Below are 22,650 nucleotides of genomic sequence, written 5' to 3'. Positions count from 1 at the left end.
TCATGCCTTTCACAGTTGCATCCCGTTGGCATGACATATTCATTGATCAGTCTGTACTGCTCAAACAGACGTTCAACATGTAAGAAGTCAAGTTCTAAAATGTTGACACCTCCTGAAGGAGTGGTTTGACTGGCATTCTATTATCACGCTTAATGATCCTCAACTGCTTCTGGGCATTAAAAGAATGGTGAGAAATGAGTGCAGAATCTTCTGCAGGTGAACAGTAAGTTGCTGATTCGGTCTTCTTTTTTTAGAAAGTCCTGTACAATGACGTTAATGCAGTGTGCCAAACAGAGGACACTGAAATAACCACCATCTGACATGGCCTTAACTATATTACTGCCATTGTCCTTGGCAGCAAAACCAATGTTAAGCCCCCTGGGATATAGCCATTCGTAGACCTTGTTGTTAGTGCTTATACGTCTCCGGGCAGAAATGCGCTCTACAAATCCTGCTAACATGATATAACACAACATCCAAGATGTTTGCAGCTATATGGCATTTCTCCATGGCAAACATGGCTACTGCTGCATGCTTCCAAGCGCCAATTAACGTTTCAGCAGTGTCAACACCTGCAGATATCATTTCTCTAACACCCACAAAAGAGATCCAGTGTGCAGTGATACACATGCAATCATTTGCTTGGCAACTGGTCCACATGTATATCATCAAGTGTATAGTGTGAACAGCACTCTGCTGCAAAACTTGTCCAACCAATTCCAGCACATCATGATGTAGTGCTGGAACAGCAACTCTGACAAAATAGATCCAGCCGGAAACCTTCCATTTCAGGAAGATAGCTGCCACAAATTCTGGAAAACCCACTCCTTAAACAAAAGAAAAAGGGTGGAGGTTCAGCACTAAAACTTGGGCCAACTTTCGATAGTACAAACGTGCCGTTGGGTGGTTGCTTTCGTACTTTCCCTCCTGCCTAAACATGCCAGGAATAGTAGTCTGGTTTTTTTTTCTTTTCTGGTGCTACTGACACAGGCAAATTCATGAGAGCAGAAGGTGGTAGACCCAATGTGCATATCAGCGGGGCAGTCAATGTATGCTCTTGCCTTGGTGTCTTGACCTGACTCTGAGTCCAGTGCAATTGTGATATTGCTGATGTGGGCAGTACGACTGTGCTTCTGGGGACGGGGCTGATTCGCGTAACTAAAAATGTTTTTTTGCTAAGGTGCGCCTCCCAGCGGATTACGTGGTGTTTTCTGAAATGGGTTGTTGAGCCTCTGGTACCATAGTTTGTACCCAGCTTACCCTGACTAACCCTTGTGTTGCAAATTGAGTATATGGGAATGCTATCTTCCTGCTTGCTAAGTCCAAACAGGGCATGTCCACTTTCTGGCACTGGTGCCACTGTCAATGTCAGAAAAAGTGGTGGTAGGTGGGTGTTTCGATGTTTGCATCTCTGCAGTGCCTACTTCTACTGAGGAGGTTATGGATGTAGGATGCAGGGGACATTCAGATATAAATTCCTGTGGTGGTGGTAACTCTGCCACATCCCTCAGAGCAGGTTGAGATGGGGAAATGTGGATCTCCTCTGGGGCTGGGCTAACATCCATGATGACTGGGTCGTTATCATCCTCCTCTTCTACATCCAAAACTCTAAGGCTTTCAGGAAGCTTACCTTTCCCTAGCCTCTCCTGGCATGTTTCATACTGAGGAGTGTTCCAAGCAGAGTCTTGATCATCAAAGGGGGCTTGGAGAAGAAGACAGTGGAGTATGCTTCCTTTTTTTAGCTGGAGATCTGGAAGACAATAGATCCTCTGAAAGGGGGGCTTCTTCTAATTCCTTAGCATCAAGCTCAATCTTCTGAAGTGCTCCTTCTTCGGGAGGAACTACTATTGCTGACTTTGGCTGTTGTTGTCGGCTTAGCTGAGTTTCCAGCAACAATCGGGTACTACTTTGCGAAAGAGATAAATTCAATTCAACTTCACTTCTCGTCGGCATTGCCATGATTACAGAGGCTGTCTCTGTAACAGACATGGGCTTCGACCTAGGTTGGGGTGGGGCCGTTGATGAAGGAGTGAAGCTCCTAGCTTGTTCTCCGGAGGCCGGTGTGGCAGGCACACAACATTGCCCAAAAAAGGTATAGGTTGACATACCAGTGACAATAAGCTCCTTCTTATCACTGGCCACTTTTTTGGCAGCACCTTTCTTTGAGTCCATCTTGAAGTGGGCAGTTGGCAGTGCCACTTAACTTCACAAGCTGAAGAAGCAGTACTGTGGATGATGTCTCTTCTCTTGTGCATCTAGAAGCAAGCAAGCAAGAAGAACATCAGTGAAATGTGGCATTGTTGCAGTTTGAATTAGTAGTACAAACAATTTCATTTAGTGTGGTTACTTAAGTTATAAATAATTAGCAACAATACAGTGTATCCATTCAAAAGTAAAACCACATCAACATAAACATTTGTTTGCAATCAGGAAGGATTAGAAAGAGCAACAACATACATATGTAACTGTTTGCTTTATGTACATTAAGTTGGGACGTAGCACTCAGGGAGGTGCAGATGACAATGGGATAACCCTTAGAAAATGAATGCTGATATGCGGCTGTGCGCCTATAGCAGACAATGGGGGATATTCTCAAGAGCGTACGATAATAATCGCCAAAATAAGTTAACGCAACTTTCATATCACCGTCTAGTGTGGGAAAATACCTCTGTGTTAAAGTCACATTCTCAGCACTGCGGTAACATGCAATAGTGTCCCGATAACACGTCAAATGGCCGCGATAACATTACCGGACGGCGATACACATCCAAACCCGAACGCGAAAAAGCTTGCGTTGGACGGAAACCGCGAAGACAAAATTAGCGATAAGCTGTGCCAGGCCTTCAATTCACACACGTTAGGTGGGAAAAATCACTATAAAAGCAGGGGAAAAAACACAACCAAAAACACAACTACGAAACACAATGGAGGTAGCCGGAGCAGGAACAGAGGACGACCAGAACCCCACAAGCCCCCCGGAGGTCCAGGCCGGGACCTCGGGGTCAGAGAAGGGCAAAGACAAGAAGAAGAGGAAGGGCGGTTCAGTCCGCAGGAAAACAGGATCCTGATAATGGAGGTGATAAAATACCATCAACATCTGTTTGTCACCTCCAATGTGTCATTGGCGACAAAAAATGGAATATGGCAGTCCATCATGGACAAGGTGAATGCAATCGGAGTGCTGAGGAGGACAATGGAAGAGGTCAAGAGGCGCTGGAATGATGTGAAGTGCAAACCCAAGCAGAAAATCGGCAACAACCAGAAGGCAGTAATGCAGACTGGAGGTGGGAGTCCAGAGCCACAGGAGGAGCTGGACGAGATGGAGGAAATGGTGTCCACAGTCATCAGTGTGGAGACGGTGGCAGGAGTTGAGGGACTGGACACTGCTCGTCAGGAGCAAACACAACAGCAGCAGGGTGAGTAATGACCAGGGACGGGGGAAGATGGCACAATGGCACACATGCACAATTAAGCATAGCACAGTGCACACCCACAATGACCCTAGAGCAGTTCCCTGATCCCCTTGGCACACAGCAGCACACCTAGAAACTGCAAGTAGGCCCCGTCAACTTTGTACCCAGAGGGGGCCCTCCCACACATTACTAATTTCCCAACAAACCCATGCACATGTGCTGAACCCAGCAAAGCTGCGGGTCTGTGACCCACACTGACAATGCAAGTGATACTGCATGACGATTAGCATGGCTGCAGTCCCATTATCATGACATGGTGCATGCCACAACACTGAGGTGGTTGAGTGTGGACCACTTCCGTGAAGGAGCAGTCACACTTTGACACATCCACTTGCACAAACAACCCCTCACGTCAACAAGACATCTGCAGACGAACCATGACCAAGAGTCCCAACTCCCACCAAGAGCTCAATTTACCCAATGTAAAGTGGGGTTTGCATGGCCCTGTGCTGCTCCAGCTACAACACTCCACTGAATGTGAATTAAACATTCAAATTCACATACATGTGTCATGTCTATGATCATTCAAGTGTGAAAGAATGGGTGAATGTAGGGCAGTGATTCCCCCTTACGTCCATGTTGCTCATGTTGTGGGACTTGAGTGACAGGGTGCAACATTACTGAATGAGGTCCGGGTGGCGCCGACACTACAACAGAGACACACACATTAGTTACTTCCTTGTCCAGGCCTGAACGGAACCATGCCCAGAGCCCCGGGGTCATTGTTCACACCCACATGCTGAACTGGCATATGCCAGGCTAACCCACTCCGCTTACGCTTACAGGGGGGATGACAAAGCTACATGTCCCAGGTCTTCCCTGTAGTGATCTGCTGATCACAGGTCTAGTTGTCATTATGCCACAGCCACTCCCCAAGGGCTGGTTTACACCCACACCATACCTATCCAGCACAGGCATCACAGGACATGTGACCGTGCCAATAAAACGGGCAGGCGGCACGTGCTCGAGGCCATTTCCACTATCTATCTGAGAGTGTCTGTGTGGTCATTATTTATGCATGAGGGTCTAGGGCCCTACCATATTACATTCCCCACTGCCGAAGGTGACATGATGGGGTCTGCACCACGAGGCTCAATCATCACCGAGTTGGTGGCAACCGCGGCACTTTGACCGGCACAGACCTACCGCCATGAGACAGTGACTTGCAGTGCACAGAGTTGGTGGCAGCCGGACACTTGCCTACCGCCACGAGACGTTGACTTGCCGTGCACAGAGTTGATGGCATCCGAGCCACTTCGGTCGGCACAGGCCTACTGCCACAAGACAGTGACTTGCGGTGCACAGAGTTAGTGGCATCAGAGCTGAGCAGGTGTGCAGCCTGCGATGAACCGTAGGCCTCGATATGCCGTCCTGCCAATCAAGATTTGATTTGAATTGTGAGCCCACCTGGACCGCGTGTATGCGGTGCTGCAGGGTGCACTGGGGGCCTGTGGCGTGGAATCCAGCGATCGGCTGAGGAGGTTGCACCAGCACACGGCGGGCCCTCCTGGAGACACACCGGTGGCGGCAGGTGAGCATTGAGACCTGGGTGCTCAGGGTCGGGCAATCATCGATGGACAGCGGACTGGACTGGGGACCAGGGCAGGGGTGCTTGCGGAAGATGTAGCACTCATGAACACTGCCTGGGAAGTTTGCGGCAGCGTTGGTGAACAGGCCTTTTTTGTCTGCACATTGATGGAATGCATGTAGATTCTGTTGCAGTGATTGTGTGCAGTGTCAGCATGGGGCGCAAGTAGTACATGTGTGCAGTCAATTGCCGCAACACATGCGGGAAGCTTGAAATGTCGTTGTTCCCTTGCTTGGTCTCCGGCTGTTCCTGCGCATTGTTGGGGTAGTGAAGGTGCAGGGGTATCAAGCTGATTCAATTGTGTTCGTTAAATGGGGAAACAAATAATCACCATGCACCCCACTCAGGCCTATTATTACAGCATTCAGTCTCCACATCTTGTGTTTATTCTTACCCCTTACAATAGTAGAACCACAAAAGCTACATAAATCGACAGAAAGATATTTATTAAACTAAAAGTGTTGCATAATTAAAAACACATAAATTCATACAAGAGCAAAATGACCATCGGCCTTCTTTCTATTTAATACAGTGCCTAATGCTTGTCAGTGAATGATCATATATGTACACAATTATGAATGCAATTCAAAGTTTAAAAACATATGTAAACAATTTAATACACAATTAAAAATCCCCTTAGGGATCCCATGTGGGTCCAGAGGGTTCTCTCTTTCCTTTTGTTGTAATCAAGCTGATTCAAACCATGATGCTTACAAGTATGATAAATCCTGCCTAATGAGATTGTAACAGAAGTTTGTATGGTCGAAACCTTCCTTTTCTTTCCTACGAAGGTTACGACCACACAAACGTCTGTTATGGTATTTTTGTGCAGGACTGATCATACCTGTAAGCATTCCGGTTTGTCCAAGTGCAATACAGTGTTCCAGATTACCTTTGTGACTATATGGACGCTTGACCATTGTCACCATTTATATAACAGGTTTCTGAATACGGACTTTCGGAATATGGAATTGTGTTGGGGAGTTCCCGGACCATATGCAGTTAATTGGACCCACAATTTGCCCTGATGAAGTTCCCCGTTGGGAATGGAACGCGTTGGCTGATGGTTTCGTGTTGTTATTTTATGTTTTTGTGATAAAAAACAGTTTTTCAACTACTGTTGACTACTGGACTTCATGACCTAGTGCACACCCATTTCAGAAACTACAATCTTGGATCTGGAGAACAGAGGCACCAGGCAATGGCTGGCGTTGGGGCTGGTTGCGCAGGAACACTACGACTTAGGACTAGAGTGTGGTGCGGATACAGGGGCCCGCTGTTGCTTTTGTGGACAAGCATCCATGCATCCATGCATCCAAGACATGTGTGAGGAAGTTTGATAGGGCTGGCTGTGAGACTCCTCTGACTATGGCAGTTGTTGGTTGGAAGGTATCAGAGGCCAAAACTTGCAGCACAGCCAGAGGCTTTGTCTGTGGAGGGATGTTGGTTGTCCGCTATGTTGGCACTGTCATCCTGTGGGCAATGTGGGTTAGGATACAGAAGATGGTTGTCCCTTTGAGCCTGTAGTGGGCAAAGACATCCTCTGGCGTTTAGTCTCTGAGGCTGGTGCATTTTCGGAAGGTCCGCTGTCTTGTTCTGCCCTGTCTTGGTGGTAGTCCGGGGGCATGGGGGTGGTTGCGGTGGGTGTTGTGGACCTCTTGGGTCTCTGAGCTGCATGATCAGTGTTTCCATGACATGTGTTAGTCTTCAGATGTGGCTTTGAACTGGGAACTGGGCTCCCTTTCATACTGCAGGTAGTCGGCCTGCTTTGCACCAGTAAAAGGCAGGTGTTAAATTCCTGCTGCTAATGCGCCTTATTGTCTGTTTTTGGATCACATTGTAGATCTGGCTGGTTGTTGAGAATATCGCGAAGTGGTGTTTTCGTGTGTTTTTGCACGGGAATGCCTACTATGCATATCATTAGCGTTAGTTGTCGCTCTCATCAATGGCAATGTTTTTTGCGAAAGCTATCGCTGGAAAACTGGCGATAGCGGCAGTTTGCACCAGCTTGAGAATGGGGTAATACATCTTTTGCCACTTTTGCTGCGCTAAAGTGCCGATAACTCGGCGATAAGTCCTTGAGAATATGCCCCAGAGTGTTGATGGATTTTCGGAAAATGTGAAAAAGAACATTTAAAAAAAACAAATAAAACATTTTCACATTTTTTAAATAAAATTTTAAAAAACTGTAAAAAATTAAAACATTTAACAACAAATAAAACATTAAAAAAATTAGGATTAAATAGGAAAAAATATGTTGTAAAATTAGCGCAAAAATAAAAATTAAAGGCAAGGAGTGGTGCAGATGGAAAATGCAAACAATTATAGAATACTATAAACCACTGTTCATACAGTACATTTAGTAAAAGCATTGAGCTACTAGGTCCCAAACATATCAAACTGATATCAGGGAAAAGTAAAAAAATAAAATGGGCACAAACAAAAAGACTTAAGCCTCTACATACAAAAAGTCTTTGAAAACTGTACTAAAGGATGGTTGCACAAAATGGCCATATGGACAAACAACATCCAAGGAAGCATTGCCACAACAAAGAATACATACAGGCCTTGGCAAAAGCACACTGACTGGCTACATAAAATGGCCACCAGCTACATGGTCCCACAACAACAATCAGCAAAGAGGCAAGGCCACAATAAAGAACCCATGCAGGCCTATGGCAAAAGCACACGTGTTGGCTACCTACATCAGCATCAGCTACATGGCCAAACAACAACAACCAGCTAGGATGTATGGCCACAACAAAGAACACTTGCAGGCCTATGGAAAAGCACACTGCCTGCATACACAAAATGACCACAGCCACATGGTCAAACAACAACAATCAGCAAGGAGGCATAGACCTACGAAAGAACACATGCAGGCCTATGGCAAAAGCACACTGGCTTCCTACACAAAATGGCTGTTGAAAAAAAAGTATTATAAAAAAAGGGCTCTTGCACAGAAAAACAACGCAAAAGTACATTTGAGAAGTTTTTTAACTCCAAATTGTCTTTTTGAGGCAATGTAGCTGATTCTTGAGTAAAAGATCTTCTCCAGGTTGCAACCACGGTTGATTGCACTCGCCTGCGTCACAAAAAAAGTGCCAGAAGTTGCTGGTGTGACCTAAATCCATGGAATCTTGTGGGAACCTGCGGGAGGCTAGCAAATCTCATGGGTGCCTGCAAGTCTTGTCATGCTCCCAGCATGCATGAAATGACGTTACTTAGTTGTGGAGTGCAAAGCTTATGGTTAACTACACGTTCTCTGTGGAGAGCGCAGTTGCTGAATTCTACAAAACCCATGAGCAGAGTTTTATGCCCAGACCTTCCATTAAATCCGGGTTGTGGAGTGTTGTGAGGTCCTACATCGAGGATACCTCATGCAGCAGCAGTTCCAAGGAGCTGCGGGGGTACAACGTTAGATCCTGCATCAAGGATGCATTGTGCAATGATGGTTCTGAGGAGCGGTGGGGCTGCAATGTGAGGTCCTGCGTTGACGATGCATTGGGCAGCAGCGGTTTTGAGGAGCTTTGAGGTCCTGTGTTGGGGATTTGTTGTGCAGCAGCATTTCTGAGGCAAAGCTGCATGGTGATGCTTCATGCTGTGTGGCTTTTGCTCGGACCATAGCTGGGCAGGAAGAGCACCTTCAGACCCACTTCCAAGTGTCCAGGACTGGGGTGACACACCTTGGGGGCAAGACTTACACCAGACATAGTTCAGGTGCAAGGTTCAAGGTGGTTGGAGCCTTTTGTGTCCCTGAGGCTCTGATTAGGATGCCAAATAACTAGCCCTTGGAGTCACTACTGTGTTCCTGTGTTCAAGATGCTAGTCCAGTCCTTTTCACTCAGGCAGTAGGGTAGCAGGGCAGCAAGGAAGCAGAGTAGTAAGGGGCTGAGTAGCAGTCCTTCAAGCAGTGGAGCAGCATCGCCAGTCCTTCTGAGTCTTCCACATGTCCAGAGTTGTACTAAAGAGTTGGGTCTGAGGGTCCAACATTTCTACTTGTTGCCAGCTTTGAAGTGGGAGAAGCTTCTAGAGTCCTTCCCCTACAGTGGTATGTGGAATTTTCTGCCTCTCTCCCCTGGCCCCAGCTTGTCTGGGGCCACAATAGACTAGTGTGAAACTCTTTGTGAGTGTGCTGAGGCAGAGCCTTTGTGATGCGCAAGTGTGGAAGGTGACAACTCCTCCCCCTATCAAGTCAGAGACGGCCCATCCTACCAACACCTTTTTCCCTTAATCTCACAGACTGGGAGCAATAAACAAAGACCAACTGCCAGCTATACCTAGTCATGTTACCCAGGATACAAGCTGCAGGCTTAGGAGAAGAAAATACTATTTTTTTTAAAGTGGCATGTTCAGAATTGTGACTTTAAAGTCTGAGTTTACCGTTTAATAGGATTTTAAATTAGAATTCTCGAGACACCAAATTCTACATTCCTACTTGTTCTCAATTTCAAATTATCACTCATTTAATGTAATAAGGTAACCCAATGGTAACACAAAGTTTTTCTATCGGAGAGTTAGGCCTTGCATCAGTGAAAAACAAAGGTAAGTGTTTTTAACAATCAGGACATATAAAACTTAAATGTACATGCACTGCACCCTGCCCTCTCTGCTCTTTAGAGCCTACCCTAGGGGTGCATTATATGAATTAAAAAGGAGAGTTTAGGATCTGCATTTTCTGACAAAAAGGTGAATATGTAATTTTCCAAAATAAGCCACTATACCCTGTATGTTCTGCCTACTCTAAGCCTGCCCAAGCTTGTTCCCACATCTCAGCCTTATGTCACCCTATGACGTGCTTATAATTGAACCTAAGGAGTTTGATTTCTTCTCTATCCCTAGGGACAATATGGAGAACCTTTCCTAGTTTATAATTTGCCTGTGTACAATGGTGGTCAAACCCCCCAATAGAATGTACGTGTTTACTGTTGCTCTTCTGTTCTAACTTATCTGCTATGGTTGTAGTGATCGTACTGAAAGCTAATGTGACTTTGTCAGGCGGGGGTTCAGTTTCTGTACAAGTGAAAATGCCATTTAGGTTACTTTTTATCAACTCTTCCAGAAACACTGGTGTGTTTACTCCCGACCTGAAATACTTCTTGTGCCTGAATTTGTAATTCTACTGTTTAATATACTAAGGTCTCACAAAGTGAAAGCTGACAAAATCGTTTTGTAACAAATGTAATAGCATCTTTATGTTTACTGTTCGCATATTAGATGCTCCATTGTCATTTATTTGTGTTTTTCAGCCCTGAGAATTTGCAATAGCGATGAAACACGTGTCGGCTGGCTGTTTCACTTAATAAAGGACTCCACCGGACTACTCTCCTACTGGAGATTCCTACATCTCTCTGTCGCTTTGTACATCATTATTTGTCTGAATGTTATTTAACATTGTTTTACTCTTGAGTGCATTGGGTTTCTTGTAATTCTTGTTCTTTGGTAGTTCTCTACCAAACATTGAGTGGTTCTAGGGCCTTCCACTCACCCAGTTGCACCATCTTACTTGCCAAGTCATTAACCGTGTGTTCACTTCAGGTTGTGCACACAGTGTCCTTTTTCTGACTAAAAAGCCTTTCAGTGTTCATTGTTTCTTAACTAAAATGTTAATGCTGAGCTAACTATTTGATGCGCTGAGCTGTTATTATCTTGACTGAACAAAAGCAACATTTTATTCGAGCTGTAACACTCCTAGCAGGATTCCATTTATTTTTAAACAGTGGTGGTTGTAATTGCAGCTCATGGTCCTCATATACAATCTCCATCTTTTGATAGTAGTTTGCTATCTCTTCAGAATGTCCTCTTGTGCAGGTGATGAAGCATTGCAGCCCTTGCATGAAGGAATATACCTGGCTATGGGGAACATGAAAGCCTCATTTTGAGTGCTGTCGGGGTTTGCTGGTCGTATTTTCGAATCCTTGTGCTGTCCCTCTGACTCTGGGCTCTGGGAGACTGACGTGGGGCTCCCACCTGCATTTTGGACTCTGGGGGCTTGTCGAGCGATGCCTGAACAGCGGAGGCGGACTCCAAGTCCCAGGATTCCCTCACTGAGCATACCTGGGCTGGAAATGAGCAACACCCACTCCCCCTGCTGCTAAAATTGACCTCGCTGCACCCACTCCGGGGGTGCCGCAGCGTGGAGGTCTGCTGGTCGTATTTTCGAATACTTGTAATATCCCTCTGACTCTGGGCTCTGGGAGACTGACGTGGGGCTCCCACCTGCATTTTGGACTTTGGGGGCTTGTCGAGCGATGCATGAACAGCAGAGGCGGACTCCAAGTCCCAGGATTCCCTCACTGAGCACACCTGGGCTGGGTACGAGCAACGCCCACTCCCCCTGCTGCTAAAATTGACCTCGCCGCACCCGCTCCGCGGTTGCTGCAGCGTGGAGGTTTGCTGGTCATATTTTCGCATTCTTGTGCTGTCCCTCTGACTCTGGGCTCTGGGAGACTGACGTGGGGCTCCCACCTGCATGTTGGACTCTGGGGGCTTGTCGAACGACGCCTGAACAGCGGAGGCGGACTCCAAGTCCCAGAATTCCCTCACTGAGCACACCTGGGCTTGGAAAGAGCAACGCCCACTCCCCCTGCTGCTAAAATTGACCTCGCCCGCAGCGTGGAGGTTTGCTGGTCGTATTTTCGAATCCTTGTGCTGTCCCTCTGACTCTGGGCTCTGGGAGACTGACGTGGGGCTCCCACTTGCATTTTGGACTCTGGGGGCTTGTCGTACGACGCCTGAACAGCGGAGGTGGACTCCAAGTCCCAGGATTCCCTCACTGAGCACACCTGGGCTGGGAACGAGTGACGCCCCCTAAGGACATTACTATATAACTATCCCAGTATCTCCGCGTCGCGGGAACGCTCGGGAGTGTCCCGGGAGAAGCCCGGGACGAGGGCGGGACCATTTGTGACCGTTAGTGGCCGGGAGAGGCTGGGTCGGGCCACCACTCTTGGTCTTGTGAACTGGTGCCTCCATAGTCTGTTATGTTTAACAGGCTCTCTTTGAACTAGTAATCAGTGAGTGCTGTCGTAAATGTAAAGTGATATATCAAATAACATTTGCCTCTGACGAATTTGTACACTTGATTTTAACCACTGTCCTAATTTATTGACATTGTCAGCAGTTTATACTTTAGCATTTTCTTCAGAATTATTTAATGGTACACAATTGGGAGTTAGCACATTTTTAAATCATCTCCTTAGATAGGAAAACATTCAACATGTATCAAAAAGTATAGGTGAATTCATTACATAAACATTATAACATTCCACTACACAAAATTAGACAATACTCTACATATATACGCAATAATGAAAGGATCTTTAGTCCTCGTGTTTTTGCTCCTAAAACACACAAAGTCTTTCAAATTTAAGAAAGAAAGAACAGTCCTACTTTAGATCAATAACTTGACTATCTTTGAGGTGTAGTTATTTTCCACGAAGAAACAATAAATGTAGTCCTGTATAAGGTCGGAGAAATCCTTTAAGCGTTTTTTGGCCGTGGTGTGAGATACATCTCTCACTGTATGTCCTATTAGTATGCTAGGTCATAAGGCATCCAATTCTCCTGGCCTTAAAGATAAGCCTACGCGTTTCGACCTTCTGTGGGATGACAGGAGATATATTTGCAAAGGTCTTCATCAGGGCTCACTGTTGTTTATTGTAGGACATCATGCTATACCTGTGAAATTGTAAGGGGCATGTTTTAGTTTTTGGGATCAGGAGTCTTATTTGCAAGTTTTTGAAAGCTTAAAATTAAAAGAAAGTGAGGGTCACGTACCCTTGTGATAGAGAGGCGGTTTCTCTTGTCTTTGTTCATTTCTTTACATTACATCGATCGCTGAGCCCAGCGTCGTAGCGTTTCTATAGGGTAGCCTGCGTGGCGAGGTCTTCACCTGGATTAATCAGAGGTGCACTGGTCAAGGGGGGGAAGAAAAAGAAAAACGGCATGATTGGTTTCCTTTTAATGCAAGCGCGTCATGTTTAAAAGCCCGTTTTAGATTAACATAGTTGGGAAAGTGGTCAGAATGGGTTGGTGAATTAACCCTAGTCATATGAAGCACTACGAAGTTAATTAATAGGCCAGTGCCCGGGGGGTCTACCCGGGGGTCATGCTCGGAGGGGTCGCATTTTCTGACTCGCGGGCAAAGTGAGACACATTATATACATCCTGTTTTTAATAACCCTCGCATCTGTGCACATTGATTACACTCACTCTTAGGTTCTTGCACTTACAAATTCATATTAATGCGAGGCCTATTGCAGTGCAAAAAATTGTTGATTTTTATGCTAGCGCTGACAGGGCGCTTATTGCTTAGTGGGCAATGGTTTATATCTTGTTGCCTAGAAGTAAGCATGGGCGAATTTTGCGAATCTGGCGTTCGCGAATTTGGCGAATTTGCGAACTCGCAATCCGCAAAATCCGCGAATTCTCGTGAATTTGCGGATTTTTTTTTGTGTTCACAGGGATTTCTGCCAGTTCGCAAGGATTTCTGCAAGTTCGCAAGGGTTTTGTACCAGTTCGTAATGGCGAACTTACATGTCGGCTCGCAACGGTCACGATTATGTTGTTTCTACGTCTGGTTCATCATCACAGGTTCCCAGCACCCTCTGTTTTACCCCTGCCACCCTCTGTTTCACCCATGCCACCCTCTGGTACATCAATGCCACCCTCTGGTTCATCATCACTGTAGATTATGGGGGGGAAAAAGCAAGCACACCTGCCTGCTTCAACTAACATGAATTAATTTGGGGTTGATTTATTAATGTGTCACTGTTTTAAAATTCCAGTCTGGCACCTGCTTCCTTATCTGTAATTTGCTTTCTGTTGCAGTGCAATTTTTTTTTCAAGGACCTTTGTGGCCTACTTGTAGCTATTCTATGAGCCTGCTGTGAGGGTCAGAGCAGGGTCATACAATTGTTGCAACTAGCAACTGAACTCTGGAGGGGCCCTTGTCAGGAAGCACTACAGGGAATGGTTACTAATGATGAGTTTGAACTTTTGAACCTGCTGAATGCTTTTTTTGTGTTCGCAAGGATTTCTGCCAGTTCGCAAGGATTTCTGCCAGTTCGCGAGGGTTTTGTACCAGTTCGCAATTGCGAACTTACATGTCGGCTCGCAACGGTCACGATTATGTTGTTTCTATGTCTGGTTCATCATCACAGATTCCCAGCACCCTCTGTTTCACCCCTGCCACCCTCTGTTTCACCCATGCCACCCTCTGGTACATCAATGCCACCCTCTGGTTCATCATCACTGTAGATTATGGGGGGAAAAAGCAAGCACACCTGTTGCTTCAACTGACATGAATTAATTTGGGGTTGATTTATTAATGTGTCACTGTTTTAAAATTCCAGTCTGGCACCTGTTTCCTCATCTGTAATTTGCTTTCTGTTGCAGTGCAAATTTTTTTTCCAGGACCTTGGTGGCCTACTTGTAGCTATTCTATGAGCCTGCTGTGAGGGTCAGAGCAGGGTCATACAATTGTTGCAACTAGCAACTGAACCCTGGAGGGGCCCTTGTCAGGAAGCACTACAGGGAATGGTTATTAATGATGAGTTTGAACTTTTGAACCTGCTGAATGCTTTTTTTGTGTTCGCAAGGATTTCTGCCAGTTCGCAAGGATTTCTGCCAGTTCACGAGGGTTTTGTACCAGTTCGCAATTGCGAACTTACATGTCGGCTCGCAACGGTCACGATTATGTTGTTTCTACGTCTGGTTCATCATAACAGGTTCCCAGCACCCTCTGTTTCACCCCTGCCACCCTCTGTTTCACCCATGCCACCCTCTGGTACATCAATGCCACCCTCTGGTTCATCATCACTGTAGATTATGGGGGGGAAAAGCAAGCACACCTGCCTGCTTCAACTGACATGAATTAATTTGGGGTTGATTTATTAATGTGTCACTTTTAAAATTCCAGTCTGGCACCTGCTTCCTTATCTGTAATTTGCTTTCTGTTGCAGTGCAATTTTTTTTTCCAGGACCTTTGTGGCCTACTTGTAGCTATTCTATGAGCCTGCTGTGAGGGTCAGAGCAGGGTCATACAATTGTTGCAACTAGCAACTGAACCCTGGAGGGGCCCTTGTCAGGAAGCACTACAGGGAATGGTTATTAATGATGAGTTTGAACTTTTGAACCTGCTGAATGCTTTTTTTGTGTTCGCAAGGATTTCTGCCAGTTCGCAAGGATTTCTGCCAGTTCGCGAGGGTTTTGTACCAGTTCGCAATTGCGAACTTACATGTCGGCTCGCAACGGTCACGATTATGTTGTTTCTATGTCTGGTTCATCATCACAGGTTCCCAGCACCCTCTGTTTCACCCCTGCCACCCTCTGTTTCACCCATGCCACCCTCTGGTACATCAATGCCACCCTCTGGTTCATCATCACTGTAGATTATGGGGGGAAAAAGCAAGCACACCTGTTGCTTCAACTGACATGAATTAATTTGGGGTTGATTTATTAATGTGTCACTGTTTTAAAATTCCAGTCTGGCACCTGCTTCCTTATCTGTAATTTGCTTTCTGTTGCAGTGCAATTTTTTTTCCAGGACCTTTGTGGCCTACTTGTAGCTATTCTATGAGCCTGCTGTGAGGGTCAGAGCAGGGTCATACAATTGTTGCAACTAGCAACTGAACTCTGGAGGGGCCCTTGTCAGGAAGCACTACAGGGAATGGTTACTAATGATGAGTTTGAACTTTTGAACCTGCTGAATGCTTTTTTTGTGTTCGCAAGGATTTCTGCCAGTTCGCAAGGATTTCTGCCAGTTCGCGAGGGTTTTGTACCAGTCCGCAATTGCGAACTTACATGTCGGCTCGCAACGGTCACGATTATGTTGTTTCTACGTCTGGTTCATCATAACAGGTTCCCAGCACCCTCTGTTCCACCCCTGCCACCCTCTGTTTCACCCATGCCACCCTCTGGTACATCAATGCCACCCTCTGGTTCATCATCACTGTAGATTATGGGGGGGAAAAGCAAGCACACCTGCCTGCTTCAACTGACATGAATTAATTTGGGGTTGATTTATTAATGTGTCACTGTTTTAAAATTCCAGTCTGGCACCTGCTTCCTTATCTGTAATTTTCTTTCTGTTGCAGTGCAATTTTTTTTCCAGGACCTTTGTGGCCTACTTGTAGCTATTCTATGAGCCTGCTGTGAGGGTCAGAGCAGGGTCATACAATTGTTGCAACTAGAAACTGAACTCTGGAGGGGCCCTTGTCAGGAAGCACTACAGGGAATGGTTACTAATGATGAGTTTGAACTTTTGAACCTGCTGAATGCTTTTTTTGTGTTCGCAAGAATTTCTGCCAGTTCGCAAGGATTTCTGCCAGTTCGCGAGGGTTTTGTACCAGTTCGCAATTGCGAACTTACACCGCACGCCGCAAAATTGTATCACCAAGAAAAAAAATCCGCTGCATGCGAATTTGCGGATTTTCGGTAAATTCGCGAGCGTTTGCGGATTGCGAATTTACCGAAACTCCGCAAAATCCGCGAGCGTAACGGATTTTCCGCCCATGCTTACCTAGAAGCCATGGGAGCTGAAAAGAACAACTGCGCCATTACCGAGTTGATTGCCTCCAATAACCAATAAAATGCACTAATGGGCAGCCAGCTTAGTGCTGCACCTTATTCATGTTTGTGCAATGACCCTCTGCAACAGTTCATGGCTGAGTTACAGCCTGAGAGCTGTGTCACTAAACTGCAGGATTAACATGACATTTTCTGGGTTTTAGTCACACCAGGCAGCGGGGCAAGGGTATAGGGTTTCATGTATAGGCGGGAGGGGAGTAAAACAGTGTTTGGGAAAGGGACCGGTAGGGAAGGGCGTTTAGTGCTGTGAATAGTGAGGAAACATGAATGCTCTCCGAAACCACTGTCTGGGCAGTTCATTTTTAGCTGCAGATGCACAGCAATTCAATACTACTAAGCCTATTGACCAATGAAAAGCCACCATGTACAAAGGACAGTAACAGGAGCCAATTAAAAAGGTGGGCAGAAAGGGAGCAGAGCGTAATTACCATATCCTGAAGACAGCACGTCTTGATAAGAGAAGGCAAGCGGTGTGTAGGCGAGACCTAAAAAATGTGCGAAGACACTTTTTGCATATTTTTCCCCACTGCATGTAAATGTGTAAATGTATGAAACTTATATAGCGCAGGACTTACCCTGGGGCATCTCCGCGCTTGCTTAGGGAACCCGTCCTGGTATTCCCCTGTGAGATAACCCCGGAAGGGTATCCACAAGGTGAAAGCCAGGCATCCCGCCGCGAAGGGCCGATGTGGAGATTAAGCAAGCTATTGCCCAGAGTCGCAGAGTGTGAACCCGTGAGTCGAGAAGGCACCGGAGCGAGAATTATCGAGTCAGTGGGATTATTGAGCTCAAGACCCGCCGAGGCGGGGAATTGAACCCTGGTCCAGGGCCGAACTCAAGCTCCAGGTCTGCCGCCTCTAACCCCTGAGCCACACTTCTCCATGGCCTAACATTTTTTAATTACACCCAATTATAGGAGAAGATGTCAGTCGGTAAGACGTGCATGCAGCAGGCACACTGATATCAGTAGTGTAAGTAAGTAATTTATTGTTCAGTTTTTTTTTATTGTATTTATTGAGATTTACATTTTGATAAAGGCATTTCTCGCTTCATGTAGCTGAGCAACAAATAAAATACATAGCATAATATGTATACTAGAAGCATTTACGTATATATTATGTGAAAAGCATTTGGGGCGCTATTAAATATTTTTATAATAAATCCACCCCTTTCATTTGCCACAGAGTTATTTTAGGCCTTAGGTCAATTTGTTCCGCCTTTGCCAGAGATACAAGCAAACTTTTTGCTGTCTTGATTGCAGCAGGTGCACCAGCATAACGCCTAATTAGCAAGACTACAGGAGTATTTCTTCACAAAAAACAGGACTAAAGTATCATTTGGAATTAAATTCTATAGATTTGCCAGATGAATTTCAGTGATGTGAAAAATACTGGTATCCGCTTCCAAAACATTTATGTGAATATGGGGCATATGTATGAAAAAGCAATTTCGCAAGTCCTTAATAGCTATTTTTTGCGAATCGCTATTAAGGACTCGCAAAATTGAATGTGCGTAGGAACCGCAATATTAATTGTGATTCCTTAATATTCCTTAATTGCGGGTCGCAAATTGTGATTTGCAATTAAGGAATACTTTCACATTCATTCCTAAGGGCCTAGAGGCCCATAGGTAAGGGTGTCAAAAGGGCACCCTGTTGCACCCCTGAAATATGTATGTGTGCACATGTGGCGCACATACGTGCCCTAAGGAGCACATAGCACTTTGAAAAATGCAAAAAAGTGAATTTTTCAAAGAAATCACAAATTACTTGAAGTTTGTGGTAATTTGCGATTTCTTATGCCAAAGCGCACAACTTGGGTGCTTCCTGCATCTCATTTAAGGAATCGAAATTTGCGATTCCTTAAATGCAAACGCAAAATAGGGAAGCGCAAATTTTGCGATTCCCTATTTTGCGATGCCCTTTTTTGATGATAGATACCAAAAGGCCTTTTCCAGTTCGCAAAAGGGCCGATTCTGAGAATCGGCCTGTTTTTGAACGGGAAAAGGGCTTGATACATATGCCTCTATGCTCCTTGAAATTAGCATCTTGAAGAGAGTGGACTAATGCTAGGGGAAAAGCGCTTCATCACCCACATTTACATTTTAATGTAAGTCGACCCACTATTGTGCAACCCCTTCCACACTATTTGCTGTTTCTGTTCTTTGTTTGACCTATTCTTGTCACTAACCTAATACTTTGGATATAAAGAGGGGTTTTCAGTAATCCATTAACATGCAGAATTGATTCTTGCCAACTATAATGTATAATTGAACTGGATTGAATATTTTAAGAAAAAAGGATTAAAACAGTTAGCAAAAGATCTGTATCACACTGAGAGCAGACAGCTCTTGTCTTGTCATATTGAAGAGTGCCAGGGTTTGCCTCATTACCCTGCGCTTTCCACTCCTTTTTTTGCCTGAGATGCAGAAGTTGAAAACACCAACTACAGGTAGGAGAAGGATCATTCACAAAAATACTATCAGCCTCCATCTCTCCACCCCCATTTACAGAAGTATCAATCATATAAGAACATTCACTACTGCCGGTGGTCAAGGGGGGTCGGGGTGGAGCGAGTAGGTATATAAGCTGAGGCAACAAAACTTAGCTCCCTCCAGTAGTGGACCCTTGAGTTACATTCGACTCACATTCGCAACTCTTGACTGTTGTCATGCATTGTTAGATGTTTATGGGGCAAAATGAATGTGTGTATTATGTGAATTATGAATTTAGGCATACCCTTTTTAGATCTCCTCCACCCGGAGCCAAACACCTTCTGCTTGTGACTACTAATTAATTTATTTGGAAATGTTTAAAGCGCTACAAGCCTACTTTAGGTTACTTGCTAGCACTGAAAGTGATACAGATAAAGTCAGGTTTAATAAAATTGTAAGGTTTGTTAGAGTCCAATTTGGGAGGTAGTACATGACCTGTCTGGAAAGTTTCCAAACTAAGATTTTAAAAACAGTATTGCCTTCTTCTGCATGTATTTAAAAGTTTGCTGAATAAATGTCTCCCCGGTATTTCACATTTCATAATTGAGTCTAGCAAGGATAAAAATTAATCCCGTGTTCCCCGGTTTTCGCACCTCTTAGCAGTAAATTGAATTCATTACACATTCACTGGCCTGATAAGTTTATCCTCTGTCCCTAACAGCAAAGACTCGAATACAAATATCCATTTTTCTCTGTAAGACAAACACAAGTAGAAAAGCAATCACCTTGAACTACTGCAAAGGTAAATTATATTAAATGATTAAACCCCCAGACAGTGTCGCAATACAAGCAAGCAGCATTTAGCAAATTTCTTTTGCTTTTAGAAAAGCAGACATTTTGTAGTTTGTAGGTGGGGCTCCATTTATACATGTCAGGCTAACCTTGACACTACAAATACCTGAGCAAAAGTCAATTTATCAGCATCAACTCTATAAATCAAACTTAGCCAACAAAGGGTATTTTTGTTCTGGGATGTTTAAAGGCTATAATATGAAGACTAATATTGTGCTGTATTGATATGCATTCACTAATATGCAGAAAACAAAACTGCATTGAAAGTGCAATGTTTTGATTCTTAAAGCTCCCAGGCGTTCATCAGGCTCCTTGATCAGAAAAAACCTCCACTGGCTTCCTGTGCAGGCCAGGATAAATTTCAAGGTATTAGTTCTTACCTACCGTGCTCTTCACGGATCTGGTGCAGAAGACATTAGGTCTCTCGAGTCCTTTTACACCCCGGGCAGGGCTTTGCGCTCTGCCAACAAAAACCTTCTGTCTGTCCCCCGTATTGCCAAGGCCAGGTGGGGAGGGAAGGCCTTTTTCTCCCTTGCCCCGAAACTTTGGAACATGCTTCCAGTTGAACTCAAGGGCCAGGCATCCCTCGCTCTTTTCCGCAAAGGTCTAAAAACCTGGCTCTTCACAGAAGCCTATTTGTAATTCGTCATCTGTTTACACCCCTCACTCAGCTGTTTCCATCTGATGCGCCTTGACGCCTCTGGGCTAAGTTGTGCAATACAAATCCCAAATTCATTCATTCATTCATTCAAAGGAAAAAGAGGCAACGTGTACTGGAGATAAGTACTCAAATGCCCCCACTCATTGACACCATCTTGATAAATAGCGTGTCACACGGGTATAGGCATTTTGGTACCTAGGCATTTTGGTACCTGGTACCTAGGCGCATGCTAGGATAGCAGCATAGACATACAAACATTAGGTGGTAAAACAAAATACTCACATTTGTGGGTGAAGTGTTAACTTCATGTAAAGATTTCCTGCCTAAGGAGAAAACTGATGAATTTCCTCACTTGCTATGACAAAAGCTTGCCTGTTGCCTAAATTAGAAGGTTTGGATGGTTGCAGGCTAGACATTCAGGCAGAGTGCTGGGTGGTATCCTGGTGTGATGACCACAACGTCATAGTTTTCTTTTTTGGGCAATAAGCACTTGGGCACAGGTTCAGATGCGCCATGGTCAACCAACTTTCATCACAGACACTCAGCGGGTGCCATCAAGTTATTTCGATCTTAGATTCAGTCAGGTAAGCCGGTCAGGCACACTTTGGGAAGTGCAAGGGCTGTAACGTCCGGTAGAAGTGTGGCTCAATGGTTAGAGCGGCAGACCCTGATGCAGAGGTCTGGCCTGGGACCAGGGTTCAATTCCCGCCTCGGACGGTCTTGGCGGGGTCTTGAGCTCTAAATTCCTCAGACCTGATTTCTCGCCTCGGTGCCTATTCTAAACATGGGTCCCACGCTGCAACTCTGGGCAATAGCTTGCTTAATCTCCACAACGGCCCCAACAGCGCTAGGATGCCTGGCTTCACCTTGGGGATGCCCAGGAGTGGACATTTCACAGGGAAAAGCCTGGAAGGGTTCCTTAGTGGTATGAGTACAAGCGCCAGGAGACCCGGTCCGGGTAGCTGTGCGCTATACAAGTACAAAACATTTACATTTACGTCACTAGAGACTATTCGGGCATACTACAGGAGTGCTGCGGTTCCTCTGAGGAATTCAGGGACTGTCTCCTAATCTAGAGCACAGCTACATAGGTTTTGAGTCTATGGTGAATGGACCACTGCACCAGGGTCAGTTGCTTCTTGTCCACACAATGGTCAGCCCTTCCTGTACAGTTGGCTTGCTTTGTCCCGGTCACTCATGCAAGTCAGGCAGTTCTTTCTCCAGATCGGACTCTAGGTGATGCTGTCTCATCTCTAGGAAACTGGCTGCCAGGCATGCATGAGCCCTGCATGTGCAGTTGCCCCCTGGGTACTCTGTGGATCATCCCCTCTTTGAGCAAAGAGATCTTGGATCTGGAAAAGCAAGTGGGTCAATGTAGGCAATTGGATTACTGGTTGAGGGAGCAAACCCCTTTTCGAGCAGCGACCACAATTCTCGTTAGGGTGAAACACATGTAAATCCCAAACTAACCTATGCTCAAACCTCTACTAGTGTGGCATAAAAGCAGTCTGGCTTAACTTAGAGACAATGTGTAGCAGTCTGACTTAACTTAGAGGCAATGTGTAAAGTATTTATTCAGCACTTCAAACAGTAGTAAAGTGTAAAAACAATACGACAAAAATTCAACACCAATTTAGAAAAATAGAGTAAAATTTAATAAATGATTTTACACCAAAATGACAAAAATCCAATTAGTAGATCTAGAGATATGCAATTTTAAAGGTTTTGGGAAAACCAAGTGCTAAGAAGCACTTGTCGTAGTAGACAAGGTGCAGGTCACAAGTTCAGACCGACTGCAACAGAGTGCAGGCAAGATACAGTCTGCTAACTAAAGTACCTTGTGACCTGAGCTTCGAGATCCAAAGTCTTTGTGTCGCCATGCGTGGGCTGGCTTTGAGGAACTGTCGATGAGGACCTGCGATGTAAGATCCGGTGTGGAGATGTGTCGCACAGTGGTGGAGTCATTGACCATCGACAAAGAGCTGTGATGCAAGATATCAAGAAATCCGTTGTAGCTTGCAGAGACTTGCATTGCAATCCGTAATCACAAG

This window comes from Lissotriton vulgaris, chromosome 3_2 (assembly GCF_964263255.1).
Source record: "Lissotriton vulgaris chromosome 3_2, aLisVul1.2, whole genome shotgun sequence".
Taxonomy (NCBI): Eukaryota; Metazoa; Chordata; class Amphibia; order Caudata; family Salamandridae; genus Lissotriton; species Lissotriton vulgaris.
The sequence above is the reverse complement of the archived record's forward strand: the minus strand, read 5'-3'. Positions refer to the sequence as shown.